At 31.3% G+C, this 12,248-nt stretch overlaps 1 long non-coding RNA gene across 1 annotated transcript; it reads right to left on the reverse strand.

Moving 5' to 3' along the window:
• Positions 1–8,596: 8,596 nt before the first annotated feature.
• LOC142621629 (uncharacterized) lies at positions 8,597–12,042 on the reverse strand. The gene is made up of 4 exons (XR_012841818.1): positions 11,790–12,042; positions 9,877–9,940; positions 9,025–9,096; positions 8,597–8,893 (listed from the first exon to the last, which is right to left on the reverse strand). It is a non-coding gene; the product is annotated as an uncharacterized LOC142621629 (long non-coding RNA).
• Positions 12,043–12,248: the final 206 nt, after the last annotated feature.

Genomic DNA, 12,248 nt, shown 5'->3' on the forward strand with positions numbered 1-12,248 from the left:
CAAATTGAACTCCAATTGAAATTTAATTTAGATTCTAATTTGATTTTCTTTGAACTTTGGTTATTCATATATAATATATAGATTTTGGCTGCAACACAAACGTGTATTATATTATATTATATTATATTATATATATATATATTAAATTGGCAAAAATGCAAAACTAGCCCTCTAAATTTCACCTTTTGTCATTTCAATCTTCTAACATTCAGTTTTGTCATTTTAGTCCTCTAAGTTTTAATTTTTGTCAATTCAGTATTTTGTTAGATATCAGTTAGGTGTCTCCATTAAGTGAGTCAAAACGACGTCGTTTTGGCTTTTTAAAAAAAAAAATTTAATTTGTAATTAAATGAATATAAAAAAAACTTTTATTTAACAAAGAAAAACATGTAAGGGGAATGATGTCGTTCCCCTTCCCCTGAAAACATGTAAGGGAAGCTTAGTAGCCATGTCACTAAGGCCAAACGAGAGAACCGAGGTCCGTTGTAACTGATACAAGGTGGCGGTGGAAGCCGATGAGGGTTGTCAGCGATGCAAGGACAACATGATGGAGATCTACAAGAGCAAGAGCAAGCGTGCTGTGAAGGCCTTTAAGCCACTCACCAGCAATCCTTCTCTTCCTCTCTCCATGCATCCGCCACCACCACCGTAAAAAAGAATGTAACTTCTTCTACTTCTGAGTTCTACTGCTACTCTTATCCAATTCAATGTTGTTGATGATGATTCGTGCTTTTTTAGGGTTTCACTATTTGATCTTTCAAGCTTTTTTAGGGATTTTGGGTTTCTGGGTTTTGATTAAAAATGCTGCATTTTTGGTTTTGATTGTTGGGGTACAATTGGAGAGTCTTCCTTTGATGGTTTCTTGGGTTTGGTCTACTGATAGCAACTTGCAATTGGAGGTCACTGAATTTCGAAAGCTGCTTTCTATTAGTATTTTTAATTTATGTATTCTTATTGATTATGTTTTATGTAAAATAATGAATGTGATTGATAATATATGTATATTGGTGAAATTTTGGAATTACAGAAAGAAGCCCTCCAATTGAGGAAGTAATTCAATCTAGGGTTGTCCCTAGGTTTGTTGAGTTTCTAGTCAAGGAGGACTATTTATATGTTGGAGTCTTTGATCTGTTTAAATGTAGGAGTCTTTGGTTTCAGGGGAAGGGGAACAACGTTGTTCCCCTTACTTTTTTTTATTTTTAATAACAGTTTTTTTTCCTTTAATTACGAATTTTATAAATAAAAAAAGCCAAAACGGTGTCGTTTTGGCTCACTTAACGAAGACACCTAATTGATGTTTAATGGAATACTGAATTGACATAAATTGAAACTTAGAAGACTAAAATGACAAAAGCGGAAAGTTAGTGGGTTAGTTTTGGATTTTTGCCTATTAAATTTTATATTATATATAGAGGTGTATCTTAGGAATTTTGAGCTCCACCACATTTAAAAAATAAAAATCAAACTAATAAAAAAAATTAAACCAATTAAAAGAAAACTCAAAAGCCTAACGTTTCAATTATTTGTGTGTCTCTCTCTCCCCAAAAATACTACCGCTACTCCTCTCAGAAACCGATTGATGCAGCTTGGTCTAAAAGACCAAACCACACAGAACACAACCCTGATTGCTAAGGGTAAACATTACTTTTTTAAGCATACTACGTCATATTATTATTTATCTGGAAAATTAGGGGAGAATATTAGGATGTTTTTACATGGTGGAGTGGAATTTTAAGTAACATGACATGCACACACCCTCCTTAGATTTATGAAAATTTAATTTAATCCATGAAACCGTCTCCATTTCAAAGCAATTGGAGGAAATTTGGACCCAAAGACTAAGAACTTTCGAAGTGTAGTAGGTGAGGTTTGAGAGATGGAAACTGTTGTTATTGAGAGGAAAGAATGGACCACTTGAAATAATAGAAATCATAAGTTCAATTCATCATGATTCCAACCAAGAAAACTATAGATAGCTTAATCTTAACAACTATAGATAGATATCATGAATTGAACCCATGATTTCAAAACATCAATATATTGTCAATTTGCTTCAATGGTGCAGTAATTTTTGGAGTATTTTTAAAAAAGGAAATTTTTTTTTTTTTTTTAACTTAACGTCAAGGCAACAGATTAAAAACTATCACTTGCCACTTGGACCCACTAAAAGAAGGAAAATAATTTTGCTAAAAAAAAAAAGAAGAAAAATAATTTCTCCAAATCAAACTTATTATAAAATAATAGTTTAAAAAAAAAAAACCTCAGCCACTTGTCATTGATATACACCTATAATAAAATAATAATATTATTATCAACAAAATGACAAATACATGTGCTGGTAGAACTATTTGAATATTTAAACTTCAACAAATAAAACTTACGATAGAAAACTGGAACACAATCTCAAGAGGTCTAAGCACCCTCCTTGCTCATTTTCGGTTAGAGATATATTACCCCATAGAGCGTAGGCCCAAACCTATTTTTACTTTGTGTACAAATTAAGTCTCGTATTTATACTAAAAATCTATTAGTATAAAGTTTAGTATACCACATATATATAGACACACTCGTATTAGGGTTCATTGTAACACTTGTACAACACTCTTATATAATAAATATGTAACCCTTAATTGAGCAAAAAAACAAAAAAGATGTAACATTTAAGGGTTTTCTTTGTGGACATAGACGTTAAGCTAAGCCACGCAACCTTCTTGTTCAGCTGTTCAATATTTTATATTTTCGCTTCCGCATCTACTCTATTATATTTAACATAGTATATATATACTAAAATTTTACTTGGTATCAGAGCCACCTTCCAGTGGCCATAGTTTTATGTTCTTACGGTGTGTTTAAGAGTAGTATTTGTCTTCCTTGGTGTTTCTTCACTGCATTTTTCTTCTTTGGCCTCCCATTGTTGTCATCAAAACTGTCTGATATAGTTATGCCACTATTAGAAGTCTCATTAATATTGCAAGGCCACTATCTTCCACAAACCATCGTCACAAAGCCAAACTAAAGGAAAGGGATTTTTTCAAGTTTATCCAACCTCAAGGTTTCATCAAACTTCCACCTTGAGTTTGAGAGGGAGTGTTAGAGATATATTAGTCTATTAGTATAGGCTCAAGCCTAAATTTACTTTGTATACAAGGCAAGTCTCCTACTTGTACTAAAAGTCTATTAATTTAGAATTTAGTCTATTATGTATGCGTTTGGATTCAAATTATTTGCTGCGTTTGGGTTTTTTTTTTTTTTTTTTTTTTTTAAACCAGCGCATATTGCACTGTTCATGGGACATAAACAATGCAAATAGGCAAATAAACAGTAACCCGCGCATGAACAGTAACTTTTTATTATTATTTTTATTGTTTTCAGTTTTTAGCAAAATAAACGGTATCCAAATGCACCCTATATATGCCCATCTTAGGGTTTATTGTAACATAGGTGTAGTCCTTAAGGGTTTTTTCTGTGGACGTAGGTCGTATGCTAAACCACGTAATTCTCGTGTTCTTATATTCTATATTTTATTTTTTTGCTTCCACATTTATTCTAGCATATTCAATGTAATATATCGATGCGAATATTTAGCATTCTTATTCTCATTCTCATCAACACGAGTTTACATTCTAATTTAGAACATCATCAAGCATCTATTTTGAGTTTGAGGGGGATGTTAGTATTATGCATATCACATGCAATATATGCTGATATCCTTGATTGACTAAATCAATGAATAGTAATTGTCTTTGACTTTGTTCCAATTAAGGGATTCTCCTAAGTCAACCTTAGTTACCATACAGTCTATGCATACCTTTCTTAGAGTATTCACATTAGTCCGTCTAAAATTGTTTGTCTATTTTAGCATAAGAACTAACTTTTTGTGTTTTACACAATCAAATTTCAAACTTAATTTTTGTATTTTACACAATCGAATTTCAAAAACACTTGCATCAAATTATCTATTCTAAAATTTTATTTCAATATAATATAACATTTTCATTATTTTTAATTACTCTTTCAACCTTCTCTCTCCACCTCTCTCTTGTAGCGGCCACAACCACCACCATCACTACAATCACCACCAGACACATAACACCGTATTAGACATGCTAAAACAAACCCCAAACCATGACTTACATCCACAACAACACAAACAAAAAATCCAAGGAAATCTTAAACCAAACCCACCATACCAATTTAAATTTTTGATTAACAGAGCCTAAATATATTTGAAATCAAAATCCAAACCAAGCAAGTGCAGGCAACATCAGATCTTAACAAAAAAAATCTAAATTCTCAAATCTACAGATTAAACAAAGAGAATCTAAATCTCCAAATTCACGTATCAAATAAAGAGAAAATAGAAGACGAACGTCAATAAACCATTGCCGTAAACCACTGTGGTTGTGGTCATTCGGTTTCAGCTGTGACTAAACTCGGTGCAAAGAAAACAAAGAGAACAAGATTAAATGAAAGTGGATGAGATTGGAGATGCTTTGCACGAGTGTTAGTGAGAAAGGATCGCCCATGAAAGCTCAGAGAGAGGGAGATAAAGAGAAAAAAAGTTTGAAAAGAGAGAAAGAGAAAGAGTGAGAGAGTGAGAGGGAGAGAGAAATTATAAATAAAAAATATTTATTGATAGGCCAAGAATGTATTGACCCCTTGTGATGAGTTAACCAATTAATTAGCCAAGTGAATTAATTAGGTTCAATTACATGCAATGAGTGTGGTAGCACAAACAAATCACCAAATAACTAAATGCAGCAGAAATTAAATTGACACGATGATTTGTTTACGAATGGGAAAAACTTCCAAGGTAAAAACCCCATCTAGTGATTTTATGGTCACCACTCCCGAGAATCCATTATTATCAAAACAAGCGGTTACAAATAAAGGAATCCCAATACCTTATACCAACCTAATGTTGAACTCTTACCCCAATACATAATTGAACTTGTTCTATAGTGACAATCTCTCCTTTTCGATGCACGGCTCTCAATACGTGACTAACTAATTGATGCGCGAATCCTAGTACACAGCTTACTCCTTTGCACGAATCCCAATATGTGACTAACTTCACAACAACCCTTTGATTGTTGCAGTTGATTTGCAGCAGCTTTACATAGAAACACTAATAAGATCTTCAATATTGGTGCAAACGACTTTGCTTGGTTACAGAATCCAAAGGCGTACAAGAAACGCAGCAAGAACCCTTTCTTTTGTAGGAAGAGGCTAGGGGTTCAAAAAGAAAACCTTATGAAGCTCTGTAGGGTTAGATTTTTCTTTTTCCACCTCCTTTAAATAGGAGCTTAATGGGCTCTCCTGTTCCAAATTGGTTTACACAAACCTTGGGCTTTTCTAGTCCAATAAGGATTATACAAACCTACAAATAAATAACCTTTTAGAAAAAAAAAAAAAACGTTACTGACTATAGTTTGAATCCTATAAGCTTGATAGATCGAGACATGTGTCGAGTTTTAATGAATCTCGACAGATCGAACTTCTGTCGAAGAAGTATCGAGACCTAGATTGCACTTTTCTAGAATAGTTCTTGAGTAATTTTCATGTCTTTAATTTAACTACTTGTAATGATCATCTTGAACCTACTTAGATTTACCCAAATACAAGTAAAATGCGTTTTGTCAAAAGATATGTCAATTACATAAAAATATGTCCCTAACATTTATTTATATAAATATAGTAACCGTATATATTTACATAATTACTGTAGCAAATATGTAAATATACACATTTATACACCTACTAATGTAGGTAGTTTTTGAAAAAAAAAAAAAAAAAGGTGTAAATTTAAGCACTTTTGTTTTATAAATATAGACGGGTGTAAATGCTCCTAGGGTTCAATATAAAAGAATAAATTTGAATAGCATAGATGCAACCACTAAGACAATTACACAAATTGGTTACATATTTTCTGAATAAAGGATTCCAACCACGTAATTCTCCTTATTTTTATTGTCGACAAGTCCAAAAGGTTTATTTTTCTTTTCAATCAATTCAAGAAGATTCTTGTGGACTCCATGGTTTGTCTAATTCACACAGGCAACAGAGGCCATATATAGTATTGGTTCATGAATGGTTGTCATAGACTAGGGTATTGCACTCAGAAGACAAAAATAATCTCTTTCAACAACCAACATTCCCACTTATTTTTTCTTATTTTCCACAGGTCCTATGACCTATCTCTTTCTCTCTAACTTTTATTATTATCATTTTTTTTAATATACAGTAACATCTTTTATAAACACGTTTCTGTAGTTATCCAGAACTATAAAGGATGGTGTATGCGTAAAATTCTCTTGTTTTTGCATTCAATGAGTACGAAGTCTGAAAACTGCCCTTGGTTAATTTGTTGGTTATTTGTGCTCAAATGCTAAATCTAGATATATATGAACTCCAGAGACAAAGTGACATGGTCCAAGAAAAGAAAGAATACATGAGTAGGGAGTGAAGTACACGAAGCCACTTCAGATAAATTCCCAAAGTAAGATAAACATTATAGAGCAGTCCCGGAAAACCAACTTGTAGTATAAATGAATTGGTCACCAAACCCACTTGACAAGATTCTGAAAACTTTAACATAAAGTTTTCAATATAAAGGCACTGGCATGCATGGCCTCGAGTCATACCAAATTGTATAGTGATCGCTGCTCTATATTTGGTATTGTACTTAGTAGCATAGATAATCATGGCTCAAATAGCCAAGGTCGACGCTAAGGTGGAGATAAAATCACCTGCACATAAGTTTTATGGCTTCTTTATGAATAATATGAACCGTTTGGTTCAGATGTTCCCAGAAAAAAATTAAGAGCTTTGAATTACTAGATGGAGATGAGATGAAAGTTGGCTCTTTAATCCGTTTGAAATATGACCTTGGTAAGATACACACTTCTTAACTTTGGATATATCAAGTCTTCTGGTTTTAATTGATTTATTTGTCTATGGAAAAAATCTACGTCGTTACTTAAGAGAGACATCATGTATTGTTTATCAAACAAATAAGTATAAATTTATAACTTGTCATATCTTTGATTTAAACTCAAACAAGATAAAATGTCAATTTTTTTTTTTTACTTTTCCAATAAAATAAATGATAATATATTAGTAAAGCTATTAAAACATGTGTGTGTGTATATATATATATATATTCATGTATTGTTTATCAAACAAATAACTATAAATTTATATCTTGTCATCTTTGAATTAAACTCAAACAAGATAAAATGTCAATTTTTTTTTTTATACTTTTCTAATAAAATAAATGATAACATATTAGTAAAGCTATTAAAACGTGTGTGCGGTATATAATAATAATAATAATAATAATAATAATAATAATAACTAGTCGCTAACCTATGCGATGCATGGAAAAATCTTATGAAAATATAGTTTATACATTAAAACTTTTTAATTTTACATGAACTATAATAGTTTTAATAATATTTGAAAAATAAAATAAAAAGTGAAAACTCAAGCCGATTCAAGATGAACCACTACAATAACAAAGGCAGTCCTTCCATTCATTCTTGCAAGCCAATAGCAACTGCAAGAGCTATCATGAGGGCATTCCATCAGATAGTTTTGACCCAATTATGCTCCTCCTTCATTTTAATCCCATACATCAGCAATTTGAAGTGAGTTTTCAGCAAGTGGAATCAAGAAAAAATCACGTTTGCACAAAACCTAAACAGACCTCAACAATTTTACCAAGTTTTTTGCTAACTTCATAATAATTATGGAACACCTTGCAAGCTTTAATCACCATTGGCACATCATTGATGTTGAAGTTTATACATGTTCTGCATGTGGTATTAAGTTTTAGGGTTTTATAGATGTGGCAGCCAAATGATATATGGAAATACTTTTATCACATAATAATGATGCAGCAATCAATATATAAATATATTTTGTGTAACAAAAAGGAACAAATAAAAAAATAAGTGTAATTGTTTTGAATTATCCATTCATCTTAATCAGAATTTAACAAACTAAATTTGATAAAATAGTTTTCATATGAATAAAGCTTTATAAAGCTTGATTATAGTTTCCTCTTATTTCCAAAAGTTTCCACATAATTCATCCAACAAAGTCTACAACTCTTCCCAAACCTTTTTTGGAAAAGTGAACGACTCTTCCTAGACCTTTACCAAACCTAAAAGAGAAGAATGGAAGAAAACTTTAAATCAAATAATCATTCAGAGGAACAACTGCAAACAACCATGAAAAATTTATGACTTGAGTTTTTATTCATTGAAATTGAACATTTACATGTTTCCTACCATAAGGTTTTGGATTTTGACTCCAATTCCAAATGCCATGTCGCTTAATGTAAAGCTGTTAATTGTTAGCTTCTCATCTTTTTTAGGAATCCATCACCTCTTCTCAAAGGCATTATCCTAGCACGTTGAGCCTTCACCATCCCTGTTAAACTCTATCCCAAACAACTATATAAAGATGCTTGAATCCTAAACATACTAAATAAAAATCCAAAACTTATCCCTACACTTTCTTATTAACCAAACCAAAATTAATTAAAACCAAAAATACAAACATGCACATAATGATACAAAAAGAAAGAGTGTTTATAAGAAAACTCAGATAATACCCAATTGTGATAATCAGGGTCCACTGGCAGCCCATGTAAAAAATACTTGTAGTCAATAACAATGCAATGCAATGCAATCTGCTACATAGATTAAGATCATTCACCCAAAAAAAAAAAAGAGAAAAAAAAAGTGAAATGGGAAGGGACATAGATAATAAATTTGAACATCTTGATAAATCCTATGAAAATTTCAAAGTAATCTGACTTTCAAATGAAAATTTGATAGAGCACACATCAAGGGATTTAGGATTTTGAACAATATTGAGTCAAGATCTGTAACAATGCACAAAATAGTCCATTAGATTTGTATAGACAATCATCAAATTTAAATGGGATTAATTCCAAAACTATTAACATCAAATGGAGGAGAAAAGAGAACTTCATGAGAATGAAGATAAACTCACTTTTCTATGTTTTGTGCATCACAAGTAATTCTGAAAATGATGCACAAATGTTTAACTCTCATTGCACCTTTGCTGTTAGACATAGAAAAATAGAAGGAAAATGTTTAAATTAAACACTTCAACAAATTAAAATAAATATATAGAATAGATTAAAAACCATCTTTTCTATGGGAGGTAAGGTTAATTTAAAAACACAAACTAGTCAAGTTTCAGATTCTTCTTAAAAACATATTACCAATATTAATGTAGCAAAAATTAGTAGAGATCGTCATTGACATCAACGGCAACAACAATTCCTTAAATCCCAACCATTTCAAATATAAAATTTTCTCACACTTTGCGTAAACATGAAAAATTTGTACCAAAGTCAACAAAATGTTTAATTGGACATGTGAGAACTCTAAAAGAAAACTGAAAGAAGCGCACTTCGCACAATTTTTTTTTTTTTCAATTTCTCCTCCCTAATGAAATCTCAGGGGTAGCTTTGATATGGAAAAATCTGACCACCCAATTACCATAAGGCAAATCTATGTCCAACACCTCAAGTAGCCTATCACCACATATTGACTTCAATACATAAAGGCATAGTCAAACAGTATATAGAGGCTATAGGAAGGCATGGCTTAGTTCATGTACTCAATATGAGAGGGATTTGACTCTAAATTAAGTACCTGTTCTCTCATTCATACAAAAAAAATATAATTTGTGTATCCCCAAATTCATCAAAAACACGAAGTTTAAACCACTATTGCTTATTAGATTCAACAATCAATATATCAGCTTGGATCACAGTGAAGTCTCTCAAAATATGCTTCAAAAATAGATATGGAAGAAAAAATAACACAGCTCTACCTTTTCAATTTGCTATTGCTGGAATTTGTAGACAGCTTCTAAACTTTATAGGTTTAGTCCTTCGCTGTGCATGGCAGAAAGCAGAAAATAAAAGTCAGTAGTAGGAACGAATCTTAGGGTCCATGGTTACACGAAAATTTAAAATAGAAACCTTACCATAGAACATGAAAATATATGTTCTTCTCACTAACATACAAATAGCTTAATTAAATTTATGACTAATCAACAAAAGCATGGTGTGGAAATTGTTTACCAAAAAAAAAAAAGGAATATCTAATGATCAAACACATGTATCTAATAATTCTAACCATAAAGCAACTACAACATGAGAATCTGGTTCATAGTATTTAAACAATAACTAAATTCACAAAATGCCCTTTATATATATTTATAGTGATGGTGTGATGCCCCACCAATAATGATAGGGCCTCACCTATTCCATATATGCTCATTGTCCATGGAGGTCTTCCTAGAATTCCTGTTTTGCACTTCACTAAGCATCTTATTTGCGTCTCTCTTCCTTAAAAAGAAAATAGAATGAACAGCATGAATAACATTCTCCAATGAGGGTTTCAATTACAAAAATTCGTCAAGATTTACAAAAAAATAGAAAAGAAAAGACAAAACTAAACATTTAAAAACCAAAATAGGGCATTAACAAATTAGAAATTCAAAGTATGAAATCAATTACCAAATACCAATTATTATTCAACATCATGAAAGCTATGATGAATTGATAACAGATTTTAAAACTCCTAGTAATGAAGAATGGCAACCCCCCAACACAACAACATTTTTGCCAAAAAATGCATATTGCACATCAAATAGTGTATTATAACTATCACATTAAAATCTGTTGTCAATTCATTCAAGTAAAAAAAAAAAAAGGGTCATCTCTCCAAATTGTTAATTTTTTTAATTTCAAAAACCTCCAAATATAAGAAAGACATTCAATGAAATTAATCATTCACAATGGGAACAATGCATAACCCACATATAAATTTAGGGCAGGACAAACATTAAAGGGTTTTTGAGCTAACCATAACATCACTCTCAAAATAAACTTAAAAATCTTTTGCTAATGTCATAAAAACATTCTAGTTGAACATGAATTAGTAGTTTATGAAAAAAATACATGAGGTAGTATAAAATATAGCCCAATCATGAAACCATAAATCCCAGATAGGCAAAAGGAAAAAAAAAAAAAGCCATGAAACTGAAACACATGAAAGCAAAACCTATAGGATTGGGAGGCTAAGATCAAAACTGAATACTGCCACCAAGTAGGTATAATTAACCACAAATCAATATGAGACTAAAATAATTCAATAATATACAATAGAAAGTTAATTATTCAATAACTAAATTAATATACTTGCATTTGTATATAAACCCAGAAACTTAAATTAAATCCAAACACAAACAAATGACTCACAAAAACATCAAGGGCATGCCAAGGATGCTCGTCTAATAAAAGGACAGGAAGTATCAATACACAAAACATAACAAAATTATTAACAATGAAATAGGATAACAACTCTAAAATCCCAGATGGATTTTCTCACCGCCAATAATTGGAATTAATAAAACCCACTATGCTCCAAACCCATCAATCTAAACTAATCATTCAAAAGAAACCCTCCCAAACAAAACCCTAAATCATATTTAACAACCAAAATTATAGAACAAAAAAAAAATACCAGCAATGTTTGCGGAGAGAATCTAGTTTGAAAAAAAAAAGGTATTGAGGATGAAACCCAGATTGTGCGAGAGAGTCTAGTCTGAAAAAAACAGATTATTAAGGATGAAACCCAGATTGTGCGAAGGGTTTGGTTTTAACAACCAAAAACAAAACCATAAATCATATTTAACAACCAAAATTATAGAACAAAATAAAAAATAAAAAAACTTACCAGTAAAAAAACAGAGTATTAAGGATGAAACCCAGATTGTGCGAAGGGTTTGGTTGAGTTGAATCCACCATCAGAAACTTATGATAGAAACGAATTAGGTTAAAGGGGAAGTTCTGTGTTTAGATGAGAACGAAGAGACAGAGGAGGAATTGTCGAAGGGATAGGAAGGAAGAGAAGTTGTGAGAAGAGAGTTTTTTTTTTTATTTTTTTTTAATCAAGTTTTAGTTATAGAAGAAGGAGTATAATCGTGTTTTGTTTCAAGCGGCAGAGATTTTTTTTCCGGCTTTATAGTGAAATTAGAATTTTTGTATTTTTTTTTATTTAAGTAATATTGACGTGAAAAATTGTGGGTCAAGCAGAGTTTCGGTTATAATAATAATAATAACAATAATAATAATAATTTAATAGGTACAAAAATAGAGTGATTTTTCTCAGAACAGATAGTACCACCGAGCTAAT

The sequence above is a fragment of the Castanea sativa genome, chromosome 1 (assembly GCF_040712315.1).
Source record: "Castanea sativa cultivar Marrone di Chiusa Pesio chromosome 1, ASM4071231v1".
Taxonomy (NCBI): Eukaryota; Viridiplantae; Streptophyta; class Magnoliopsida; order Fagales; family Fagaceae; genus Castanea; species Castanea sativa.